The sequence below is a fragment of the Perognathus longimembris genome, chromosome 26 (genome assembly GCF_023159225.1).
Source record: "Perognathus longimembris pacificus isolate PPM17 chromosome 26, ASM2315922v1, whole genome shotgun sequence".
Classification (NCBI taxonomy): Eukaryota; Metazoa; Chordata; class Mammalia; order Rodentia; family Heteromyidae; genus Perognathus; species Perognathus longimembris.
In genome coordinates, this window is record NC_063186.1 from 4,382,821 (window position 1) to 4,395,798 (window position 12,978).

The following is a 12,978-nucleotide window of genomic DNA, read 5'->3' on the forward strand; positions in this document are numbered from 1 at the left end:
TTTTTCCTTTGTGATTCAATACAGGCTTTTGTTTGCTAGATTTTGCGTTTCTTTTTTTAACTTTCACTTTTTTGTTTCTGGCAGTACAAGGGTTTGAACTCAGGGTCTTCATTTGCTAAGCAGGTACCTAACCACCTGAACTATGTTTTTAGCCTTTTTGCTTGTAGTGATTTTTATATAGGGTCTAATTCTTTTTTTTCCCCAGGGCTGGCCTAAGATTACGATCCTCCCACCTGAGTGGGAGCACATGGGTGAGCCACCATGTGTAGCTTACTTGTTGAGATGGTATCTTTTTTTTGGAGGGGGAGGGGGCCCTGGTCTGGCCTTGAACTATAATCCTTCCAATCTCTCTTGAGTATGTTGGTTTACACAAGTGTATGACTGTGTTTGGCTCTCCCTACCTTTTTTTTTTTTTTTTTTTGGCTAGTCCTGGAGCTTGGACTTAGGGCCTGAGCACTGTCCTTAGCTTCTTTTTTGCTCAAGGCTAGCACTCTGCCACTTGAGCCATAGCGCCACTTCTGGCTGTTTCTATATATGTGGTGCTGGGGAATCGAACCCAGGGCTTCATGTGTATGACATGAGCACTCTTGCCACTAGGCCATTTTCCCAGCCCTCTCCCTACATTTTATATTGCCTTACCTCTTTCTGTTACATCTGCCTCCCAGCGGGTATTTCTTTTCTGAGTCTCCTTGCCCACTTTACATGATACCAATAAGATTATAGGTAGACAGCTTTCTCATTCTTCACGGCTGAGGAATTACTCTGCAATATTCCTCTTCATGAAAAATCTAGAGGTAAAAGGTCTACCTCTATTTGATCCATGTTTGAACCTTGCAACATCTATTAGAATTTGAAAGCTCCTCCAAAGTTTGAAATCATTCTCTCAGCAATTTTAGTTTTCTTATTTTAGGATAACACTCTCCTAATTGTTCCTGGTTCCATCCTCCAGCCTCATGCAGATTTTTTTTTTTTTTTTTTTTGGCCAGTCCTGGGCCTTGGACTCAGGGCCTGAGCACTGTCCCTGGCTTCTTCTTGGCTAGCTCTCTGCCACTTGAGCCACAGCGCCCCTTCTGGCCATTTTCCATATATGTGGTGCTGGGGAATTGAACCCAGAGCTTCATGTATACAAGGCAAGCACTCTTGCCACTAGGCCATATCCTCCGCCCATGCAGATCTTGACATATGAACAGAGACCCAAAAGAAGAGAGGGGGCAGGCCACACAGTTATTATCAGTGAATCCTCTCAGGCAGAGCAACCTTAAATGGAAAGGCCTTGAGGTGGGAGCATTCTTGATTTACCAGAAGAATGACGGAGGAGACTAAAGTGATCAGAGCAGGGAAGGCAAGGGGCATAGTATAGAAGGGAAGGTCAGAAGGGAAGGTGGGAATCTAAACCATGAAGCATCTGTAGAACTCTATAATGAAGCCGACTTGAATTACGAGTGGGCCAGGACACAACTGATGGGTACTGAATTGAGAAAGGACATGATCAGATGAACACATTTTGAAACTGATGAATTTTGGACGCTGTGTTCTAAGATGTAAAAGACGAGAGAAGAAGCTGGGAAATAAGGCAGGCACTACTGGAATGAGCCAGGCAAGAAGCTGGGGGCTTAAGCCAAGAAAGAAACAGTGACATGTTTAGATGGTGGACCTATTTCAGAGGAACAGCCATGTGATTTTCAGGACAGAGGGTACACTGCAGATGTGTCAAGGATGGTGGCTGAACCGAAGGACGTGTGAACAGTGATTAAGGTGACCAGTGAAGGGCATGTGACACAGTGAGAGGGGAAGTTTCATTCCACCATCACATTGTGGCTTGTACTCAGAAACATAGTTGTCACTTGGCTAAATTCACTTCTGGTAATTTTTTGGGGAGTAAATTCCTTGAGATTCTCTACGTACAGAATCATGTTGTCTAAGAACAGACACACTTCTGCTTTTTCCTTTCCAATCATACTGTCTTACTGCCTTCAATGAATAGAAGTAGAAAATGCTTGCCTTGTAACTGAAATTGGGGAAAATGGACTCAGTCTTCTACTATTATATACAATAAAAGTTAGAGGGGTTTCTGTGGATGTCATTTTTCAGGCTAAGAAAGCTGTCTTCTATTTCTCATTTCACTGGAAGTTGTAAAAATAAAATCTCTTTTGTGTATTTAATATTTCCAAATATTGAGATGATCACATCACTTATCCTTTATTTTGTTAAGGTGATGAAGTAGGGGTGAGAGAGCTGAACTTCAGTGTTTAAAATGAACGAATTAGCCATAAGTATGTATTCAGAAATATGGAAATATCAAAAGATATGAAAAAAATCGACACGCTGCCTCTATGTCTTTATGAATAAGCACCTAAAATCCTTTTGCAATTGACACTTTAAATACCAAAGTAATGTTTTTAAGTAACATTTATAATACATTTTAGAGATTAAAAATGGGTTTTAGGGAGATGAGCCGAGGGCCTGATTAATTGTGCCCCAGGTTTGGGGTCGAGGGTACACATTCAGGTGGGCTGGAGTCAAGGGTGTGGCTTCAGGGCCTGGGTTGTTTCAGAGGCAGAGAGAGTACACGCTCCTCACTGACAGCAGAGTGACCGGAGTTGCAGGGAAGGCACTAGATGAAGGACTGTAAGCTACAAGAGTAGGTGAGAATGAACACACCTGGGGTGAGAAAAGAGTCAAGGAGAGGACTCTAAGGAAGACTTGGTCCCTAGGGCATAAAGAAAGAGAGAGAAAAATAAATGTTCAAAGGGCAGTGAGCGACTCAAAATATGCCACAGAATTCCAAAGATGAGAGTCATTCTTTCAACATGCTGCATTTCACAGGTTTTTGTGTACCAAACCATCACCAGAGCTTTGCTTTACTTTTATGGGGTTTTCCACCCCTCGTTTCATGGAGAAATTTAGGAAGTGAATAAAACTTGTAACGACACAAGTGCCATGATGGAAAACAGAGAAAAGGTGTTACATATATTTTATATTGCTATTTATTTGCACCATTTCAGGAAACATCTGGAAGCAGGGAGTAAGAGGCAAAGAAACTCCACTGTTTGTCTCAGCTGGTAAAAGGATTCAAGAAGAGATATGTAGACAAGGGAGAATGAGCTGAATATCCACGTCACTAGAGTAGACCACAGGAAGGCTGAGAGAAGAATATACTATAGAGGGAGGTTTTTTTTAAAAAAAATTTAATAGAGTACAGAAGGAATAATGACTCAGAAGTAATGAGTCATTTAAACATAATAAAACTACTGCTCTGCCTGGAAAACACAGGCAATCTTTGGTGGGTGACTCAGTGTGGAAATGGCTTCCAAGAGAATCGTTTAGAGGAAATACAGACCAGGCCCACAGAGCTACTGGAGGGAATTTAAAAAAAAAAAAAAGAAGAAGAAACTTGGAATGTTTTAATGTATGTGTTCAATTCAAGAAGAGCTGAGAAGATAAATTGAAAAAGGGAATCTCTTAAGGGAAGGTTTTCTTATACACAAAGGGATGGCATATGTAATTCCGGGAGAACAGTACATGCTTTGGGTTTAGGGATAACACTCTATCAGCAGCAGGCCTCATCTGAGCACACAGGAATTAGGAAGTTCATAAAACTTACTTTGATTGATATTCCAGTGGAGCAACAGGAAGCGTGGCCGTGGGCGTTCCCTCAGGTAGGTAGGAAGGAGCAACTCCTCCAGCTTCTGACTCCTCACTGACCAATCTGAGAGCCTGCTAGTCACTTCCCTGAGATTTCACCTTCTCTTCTGCAAAAACGGGATGAAAGATGGCTCTGGGGATCTAGGGAACAAAAGGGGAGCAAAACGGATATTTTTAATTTATATTTTATGTAGAAGAATAATAAATTAGCTGTTTATTTTTGCTCGCTTCTTTTGAGAGGTGCCACAGACTATCCTGAAACTAATGATCGTCCCCGCCTTAGCCTCTGGAACACTGGGATTACAGGCATATTCATATTAAATGTGTGTTATTTGCAAAGCTGTCTCAAAAGTTCCAAAGGGAAAATTTGGGGCTAAACTTTTACTAGTTTGGAAAACAAAACAAAACAAAATCTCAGGCTGGGGATATAACTAAGTGGTAGAGAGCTTGCTTGCCTAGCATACATATATAAGGCTCTGGATTTAGTTCCCAGTATACATGTATGTATACACATGTACACACACACTCAGAAACATTAGCAACAGTTGTCTCTGTCTGGCATTATCTCAAGCTATCCATTTTCCTTTTTTTTTATGTATTTTTCTATTTTGGAGATCCTAAAACAAAAGCATTAAAAAGCATTAAAAGCATTAAAGCATTAAAAAAGAACTTTTTCTTTTTCCTGACAAGGGCCATCTGGATATTTATAACATCACTCAGGAGACATAGAACATTATCAATACAGGCAGATGGCAGGCGGGCAGCCAATGAGAACCATGCCTGTCTGTCTGGTCATGTACTAAATGATTCTGAGGGTCTTCCTTCCTCCCTCTCTTCTATTTTCTCTTCATTTCTCCTCTTTCTCTGGTCTCTCTCCCACTACTTCCCTTTTATTTCCTCTCCTCCCCTTTCTTTCATTATCTATATCTATCTACCTACCTATCTACCTACCTATTTTTTGTTGTTGTGGGGCTTGAACTCAGGGCCTGGGCATTGTCTCTGAGCTCTTTCCCTCAAGGCTAGTGCTCTACCACTTGAGCCACAGCGCCACTTCTGGCTTTTCCTGTGTATGTGGTGCTGAGGAATCGAACCCAGGGCTTCATGTATGCAAAGCAAGTACTTTACCACTAGGCCACATTCCCAGCCCGATTTTTTCTTTTTTTTTTTTTGAGATGGTAGTCTTGCTAACTCTTTGCTCAAGCTGACCTCAAATCTCGATCCTCCTGTCTTCATCTCCTGTGTAGCTGAATAGCAGCTGTGTTCCTAGCCAACAGATACAGGCTGCGTGAGCAGAGGGAAGGAAGCAGAAGGTGGTGTGACATGCGTGGGAGCGTAGAGCTTGGTCTCATCCAAGCGTCAGGTTGGCTTTTGGGAGCCAGAGCTGCAGGGGTGGGGCATGGGCAGCACAGCAACAGAAGCCCGGCTGAGAGGTCGAGATTGGGGGAGGAGACGAGATCAGATTCATACTCTAAGCAATACTGTGGTAGGCAAAGCAAGGGAAACAAGACAAGGCTAACTGGAGCAGAAGAAGGCCTCCGCAGGCCCGAGGAAGCAGTAGAGAGGTTAAACCTGAAGTTAGCTCAGGCCTAAGTGACTAAATAAGTGACTAACAAAACTATGAACAGGCGTCCTTCATCTTCAATTCCTATACCTTCCTTCATTCCTATGAGATACAAATTCTCATCAAAGCTAAAAAAAAGACTTAAAAAATTTAAACTGTTATTATAAAGGTGATATACAGAAAAAGATTTTTTTTTTAAACTAGCCCTGGGGCTTGGACTCAGGGCCGAGACACTGACCCTGAGCTTCTTTTTGCTCAAGGCTAGCACTCTACCACTTGAGCCACAGCACCACTTCTGGCTTTTTTCTATATATGTGGTGCTGAGGAATCGAACCCAGGGCTTCACGTATGCGAGGCGAGCACTCTACCTCTAGGCCACATCCCCAGCCCCTTTGGTTTTGCTTTAAACAACAATTTGAATCATATGAAAATGATGACTGGAGAAACCCAGCACACTGAAAGACAGAGACACAGAGTGAACAAAGATCATTCTATGAGACAATATCAATATGAACACTCGTGGGAGTATATGTGTATATACATATGTGTATGTACACGCATATGTATATAAATACTCACTAGGTAGTCTACACGGATCTTTAACTCATGATCATCCTGACTCAGCTTCCTATATGTTTGGATTACAGGTGTGCACCACCTGTAATCATCTGCCTTGTAAATATCCTTTTTGGCTTTAATCACACTCACACACACACACACAGAAACAGACATGAGATTGTCTATATTTTTAAAAACTAAAGTGAGGCTATAGCCTATTACTTATTTTCTTTAATATTCCTTTCAGCTAAAGTAAAAATTGGTTATACAACTTTATGCATTGTGTGGATGCTGTACTAAATTTATTCATTAGATTCTCTACTAAGGCCCACTGGGATGTGCATTAAGATGAAGAGAGAGAGCAGCAGCACCCAAATGATAACACTGATGTCAGCTGTGGCAGCATTTTGAATATCTAGAGGTGGAAAGAGGTAGGACATATGGAACCTTTGAAATTTTAGTGCTCCAGACACAGATGAATAATGTCTGACGCTTTGTGGATGAAGCATTTCCAAAAGGGAGGCGTGCGCGCGTGCACATACACGGAAAGAAAAGAAAAGAAAAAGACTGTAACCCATCACATACTAAAAATGAAGCGATTTCAAATCTTCACATCTGCAAAACAGATAGAAAGCATGCAGATAACTCGAAGCAGTGGGCGACAGCCTGGGGAAAAGGGAATGCTGTTGTTATTATCCTTCAGAGCCGCAGCTTTCTGAGGACGTGACACAGACCCTGAACTCTGCTCTAGGAGAAGCTCCACTCAATCTTTCTCCTAAGTTGCTAGGTGACTGTAAGACTCCATGTATCCTCCCCAGGGCTCTACTTCCTAAATAAAAAGTTTGGGGGGAGTTCTGTGGGGGGAAAAAGTGTGTTTGTCTAGAGTTTCCTTACAAGTTGCAAATATTAGGCATTTCCCACTGTAACCAGAAAAGCTCTACTTTTTTTTTTTTTATATTGGATTTTCAGGAAGAGTTTTACCTAGAAAAAAAACAGTTCCTCAGTAAAAATCACAGGTTAGAAAATAGTATTTCTTCTTCAGTTCACCCATTATCATCAAGGAAAGTCATAATGCAAGGCTCTGAAAGCTACTACCGCAGTACATTAATTAGTCCAGCTTAGTATCATGAACAATACATCAATCAGACAAAATGTGCTAAATGTGCATCACCTACAGAATTTTCTTACTAAACAATCTTTGATAAGTTGAGAAATTTGCAATATAGTGTAGACTGCTCTGTAACACAGCTGTCTTCATCTCTCCAGTAAGTCTAGTATGACAGAAGTATGAGTAGGCTGCAGAGAGAGGATGTGGAAAGGGAGATCAAACACAAAGGCTCTGAGATGGAAGCGAGCGTGTTGTGAACCATTCCCCAGTGTGTCTAGCCTATGGCTCTTAATGAGCACTCTGAGCCCAACTTGACTCACTTTTAAACAAGTCATGTCGGGAACAAACCATCAGGGACAAGGGCAAAAGAGGGAGACTAAACAAGGCACTACTGGAATAATCTAGGTAAAATAGGATGCTGGCTTGGACCAGCAGGGAAAAGGGAAAGGATGAGAAGAGAGTCATTTGGGATAAACATTGAAAGCACTGAGGCCAATGACACACAGATGTGTGGGTTTTGTAGAAAAGACTGAGGTCAAGAACGAATGGAAGGGTTTTAGAGAATTTTATTTTTCAGTTTTGTTATGCTAGAATGAGTTAAAAAAAAAAAAAAGAAAACTTACATTAACCAAGGTGGAAGATTCCAGAAAGAACAGGTTTGTAGTGGCAGAGGGTGTGGTGATGGCAAGTAAGATCATCCTTCTGTTTTAAGCATGTTAGCTCTAAGATGACTATGAGACATCCATATAAAGGTATGTAGAAGCTGTTGGGGAAATGGCGCTTGGAGTTGAGGGGAGGGATCTGGGCTGGATATTTGGGGTACATATTTGAAGCCATTAACATAGATGAGAACACTAGGGAAGGATTACAGAAAGTAAAGAGAAGTCATCCAGAAGCTTAGCCCTGAGGCATTCAGACATGCAGAACAGTGCTTGTCCAATGGAACTTTCTGTGATGAGGAAATACTTTTGTATCTATGCCATTCAACAGGTGGCCACTGTTGGAGCTGGTGGCCACAGTACTAACCAGCATAGACCGACAGTTTGGGGAAGCGAAGAGTAGTATAAAGTAGAGGAGTAGCCAGAGAGAAGAACTGGAACAAACTGTTCACCTTTTGTTTAGAAGTCCCATATTTTCTGTAAGCATTCATGAGTCCATAGCAGATTCCTTGTTAGTTTACAAATTAGGTAAGATATTAGCTAAATAAGGTGCCTCAAAGAAGAGGAAGTAATGAACCCATTTCCGGAATGTCAGATAAGCATTGAGAAACAGCAGATACAGACACTGTAACTGATAAGAGCAGTTTCATGGAATTGTGGGGCAGAAGTCTGGACAGGCTTGAGATTAAAGAAATAAAGAAAACAATTACAAGTATATATAAAATAATCTCAAGAAGTTTTGCTGTGAAGTTTATGTGAAATAAGGGAGTAGAAGAGGAATGGAGTTAAGTACAATGTTTAAAATGGGACCAAAAAAACCATATTTTTCATTCATAAAGAGAATTATTTAGGAAGAGGGAAAACCGATGTCATGAGATAGTTACAAAGCACCTAGCTAGTTCGCGATGATGGGGAAAAAAAAAAGAAGAGTGTATGTACGTAGGTAGCTATGAGGTTTTTCTGACAGTTTTCTCAGTGTAAGAAGCAGCAAGGACATTGTTGAAAGTCAAGAGTGGGGGAGGGGATAGTGACCATAAGGACACAGGAAATGGAATAGTCATCATCTTGGAAGAGGAGATAAATGAGAGAAAAAGGGAAAAAAAAACTAGTATGACTGCTAGGCAGCATTAGGGTCAGTTTGTTAGTTTACAAACTTTTAATCTTTTTAACTTTTATAGTAACATCTGGCTTAAAATACACACACGTATAGTCAATAAGCACGATGACTTTTTACAGACATGGAATAGGTAAAGCCTGGGTTTAACTGGCACGCGGGCGTAAGCCAAGTAAGGTTGCTGAAGTGAGAGTTGAGGACGCATGAGAGGGAGAGCTGGTGATGACTGATGACAGGATCTGAGCAGCTACCCCTCACATCGTCTGAAGCCCTAGCCCTTCCCCGAGCTCTGTACAAACTCCTGGGTAGTCAGTTACTAGCCAAATCCTCATGTCCTTTATCTCTTCTCAGATGCTTTCTCTCACTCCTTTTATTTTCTTATTTAAACGGAAAAGGCACTCACGCTTGAGGAAGCTGCTGTCACTGTAGCCCTTTGAGGTGAGGAGTCTTTTTCTCTCTCTCACGTTCCTCACTTATGAGGCCTGGCCAGTGCCCTTCTTACACCTCCCTACCACTCCTAGACCATTCTCCTTTTCTCCTGTACAAAAGTCCTTGGCTCTGAGTCACATCTCATCAGACTTTACTGCCCACTACCTTTCTGACTGCAGTCATTTATGGTTCCCCAAGGTCACTCCCTTTCATTCCTTGATAATTTTAGCTTCTGGCTCGCTGTCATTCCGACACTATTTCTGTCATAATTCTTATTGATTTCAACATCCAAACAATCCATTTGATATCTTGGCCTCTTAGTTTCTTGACCTTTTCTCTACAACAACAACATTGATCTTGTTCTCTCCCTTTTCTCAGTTATTTTCTCCCATGGCCATACCCTATGCCTTTAGATTACCTACCTAGGAGTACAAGTTTAATAACCACACATCCAGAGGAATAATATCTAGCAACAACAACACATTACTGGTGAGTAAGGGACTTCCTCGACAGGCCGCTGGCGGAGCTAGGAAATGGTAACCAGCGGGCATAAAACCACCCTCTGCAGGAATTCATGCCACCATCCTCCACACATAACAGAAAGCAAAGCACGTGAGGTGGTGCACACTGGTGAAGCCATTCCTTAGAGGGTGAGGCAGGAGGATATCCAGTTAAGAGATCAGCTTGGACTATAGAGTGAGACCCAGTAAAAACAACATGGAAAAAAAACAAACAGCAAGAGGGAGAAAACTAGGCATGCTTCCTCTTCGTGGCTCTAACCAGGCTCTTAGGGGAAAGATTAGTATCATATACCATGAGTGATACAATACAGCCACACACTGCTTATCGGTAGAGACAGGAGAAATGCATTCTGATGCAGTTTTGTTGTGTGTGCATGACATAACATATAACATACTCATTTAAAAGTTTCCTTCATGAGGGCTGGGAATATGGCCTAGTGGCAAGAGTGCTTGACTTGTATACATGAAGACCTGGGTTCAATTCCCCAGCACCATATATATAGAAAACGGCCAGAAGTGGCGCTGTGGCTCAAGTAGCAGAGTGCTAGCCTTGAGCAAAAAGAAGCCAGAGACAGTGCTCAGGCTCTGAGTCCACGACTGGCAAAAAAAAAAAAAAAAAAAAAAAAGTTTCCTTCATAAGCATAGATGCAAAATCCTCAATACTTGCAAATTTGATTCAATAGAACATTAAAAGGATCATTCACTATAATCTTATAGGACTAGCATTGTATATACAATCCAGTGTTGAATGAAATAGTGTGTGGTACATGGCTATACTACGCAGTACTAGGATTGTGTTGAGCACATCATCTAATTGCAGTCTTATGCCTCCACTGAAGTTAATATTATATCTACACCACAGATGAGGAAACTGAGAGAAGTTTAAAAACCTTGATCACATTACGCTGAAAGTATAAGAACTGTGACGGGTTTCTCTAATAACAAAATTCTTTCATCCCATGCTATGTTTATATTATAGAACCTTGGGTAGATACTACCTGAATCTCTTCCTAATGCTAGGTTTGTCTAAGATCTCAGTAGGTATAAGAAAAGGAGGGAAAAAGGGAGAAAGGGAGAGAAAGAGGAAGACAAAATCTGTACAAAGTGATGTTCTTTTAAACCCCATTTTGTCTTTGAGAAGGCCTAGAAAACAATGAAGGCCTAGAAAATGATGAAGCTATGAGACTCAAAACAGCCATATAAAACAAAATTATAATAAAGTTAATGGAGTAAAATTTAGAGTTAGCTTCTAAAATACAACAAATAACATTGTTTGATAACATGTTTTAATGTCACCTATTTGAACTTCAGACTATACCTACCAAACTTTCTGAGTACAATTAAGAAAATGAATTTGTTCAATAATAAAACTGATTGCACATAATTAAAAGGATATTCACAAATGGCATCATATCCAGAAGTAGAATGATACATAGAGCATGTCATAAGACCAAACATAAAGCTTAATTTAAAAAAACGAGAATGATACATAGAGCATGTCATAAGACCAAACATAAAGCTTAATTTAAAAAAACAAACAAGCAAATGACTTGTGAGATTAAATCAACAGGAGGGAAATGGAAACTACAGAAGGCACTACATATGGAAGAATGCAATTGTCAGGGCAAGAAGAAAAAACAATTTAAAGAAACCTAATGGAAGAGTAAAATATGAAATTCAATTTGGGGAAAAAAAACATGGAACAGATTCAGTGTGAGCATAAAAAAATACTGAGAAAATAAATGAGAAAAATCTTGGTGTATTCACAAAGCATATTCTAACAGTGCAGTTTCTCAGGGAGGGGGATTTCACATCTAACTCTTCTGCTTATATGCCATTAGCTACAACTTACATGCTTATACTTAGCTCTGAGTCTTCTAGATGAGCAGCAATAGTTTCGGCTATGAGCTGATGTTCCTATTTCCAAAGACAAAGGAAGAATGGGTCACGGGACATAAGTAGTAGTATCTGCTATGCCACTCAGAAGACAGAAAATAACACCAAAAGTCACAAATATATTTAACCTCAGTGTTCTATTACAGTAATATGGACTGAGGGGCAATTAACAGTAAGATACTGTCTGTTTCAGAATAGCTAGGAGATGGCTTTGGATGTTCTTCCCATAAAGAAATAACAAACACTGTGGTGACAGATCTACCAGTCACTCAAATTTGATTTGACACACTGTAAATACATATCAAGATGTTTATAACTGTAACATACACACACAGTGTACACTAAAAATTTCAAAAAGGACCAGGCGCTGGTAGCTCACACCTGCAATCCTAGCTACTCTTTTCTCCAATTAACTACCAGAAAATCACAAGTAGCACTGTAGCTCAAGTGGTAGAGCACTAGCTTTGAGCAAAAGAGCTCAGAGACAATGTCCAAGCCCCGAGTTCAAGCCCCATGACCGAGTGGAAAAAAAGAATTCAAAAAGGAAGCCAGGCATTCATGGCTCATGCTACTCAAGAGGCTGAGATCTGAGGATTGAGGTTTAAAGCAAGCCAGGGCAGGAAAATCCATGAGACTCTTATGGCCAATAGACCACCAAAAAGCCAGAAGTGGCACTGTGTCTCAAGTGGTAGAGCACCAGTATTGAGCAAAATGAAGCTGAAGGACAGTGCTCATGTCCTGAGTTCAAGACCACCACCACCCCAAAAAAAATAAAAAAGGGAAAGATAAAAACAGTGAGATAAGATAATATTTTATACAACTTTTAAGAGAAAGATATATATGCAAACTATTAAGGGTATTTAGGACTTGTAGCCTGACATTAATTTTTTTTTCATAAAGCAACTATATTCAATGCCACTAGTGTAACTAAAAAGTAATGTACTTATAGTTATTTGTTGAATGACAACCCCTTTGTAAAATTACTTGAAAATAAAAATATAAAGAGTAATATAAATATCTTTTCAGCTAAAAAAAGAAACATTATATATTTTATGTGATATTGTTCAGACACTTTAGGAACCACACTGGCGATATCTATTATAATTCTGGGATATCAGACTGTACTACAAATACATTTGCACAAGTACAAGGATTCACTGCTGTAATATTTAAAATAGAGAGACAAATATAGTTAATCCCAGAACTCCTTTTACAGGAAAAGCACTGGTTTATTTTCTGCACTGCACTATTATCACTATGTGAAACCGTATTCATTTATCCACTTCTTTGCCATCTAGGAAATTAGCTCATCTAGGAAAAGAACAGAGGTGAGGAGGGTATATTTATATAACAGCTGTTTGGTTAAAATTTCAATAGAAATAATATATAGTTAAAAGTAGAGGGAGGACAATTGCTCAAGACTAGCAGCACTCTAGCTCTTGAGTCACAGTACCATTTCCAGCTTTTTTCTATATATGTGGTGCTGA

At 40.2% G+C, this 12,978-nt stretch overlaps 1 protein-coding gene across 1 annotated transcript in view; it reads right to left on the bottom strand.

Moving 5' to 3' along the window:
- Positions 1-12,978, bottom strand: part of Ppp2r3a (protein phosphatase 2 regulatory subunit B''alpha) — a 74,165-nt gene that overhangs the window by 50,050 nt on the left and 11,137 nt on the right. The window contains exon 2 of the mRNA XM_048334973.1: positions 3,605-3,786. The gene's annotated coding sequence lies outside the window, so the exon portion shown is untranslated. The remainder of the gene's footprint in view (positions 1-3,604; positions 3,787-12,978) is intronic.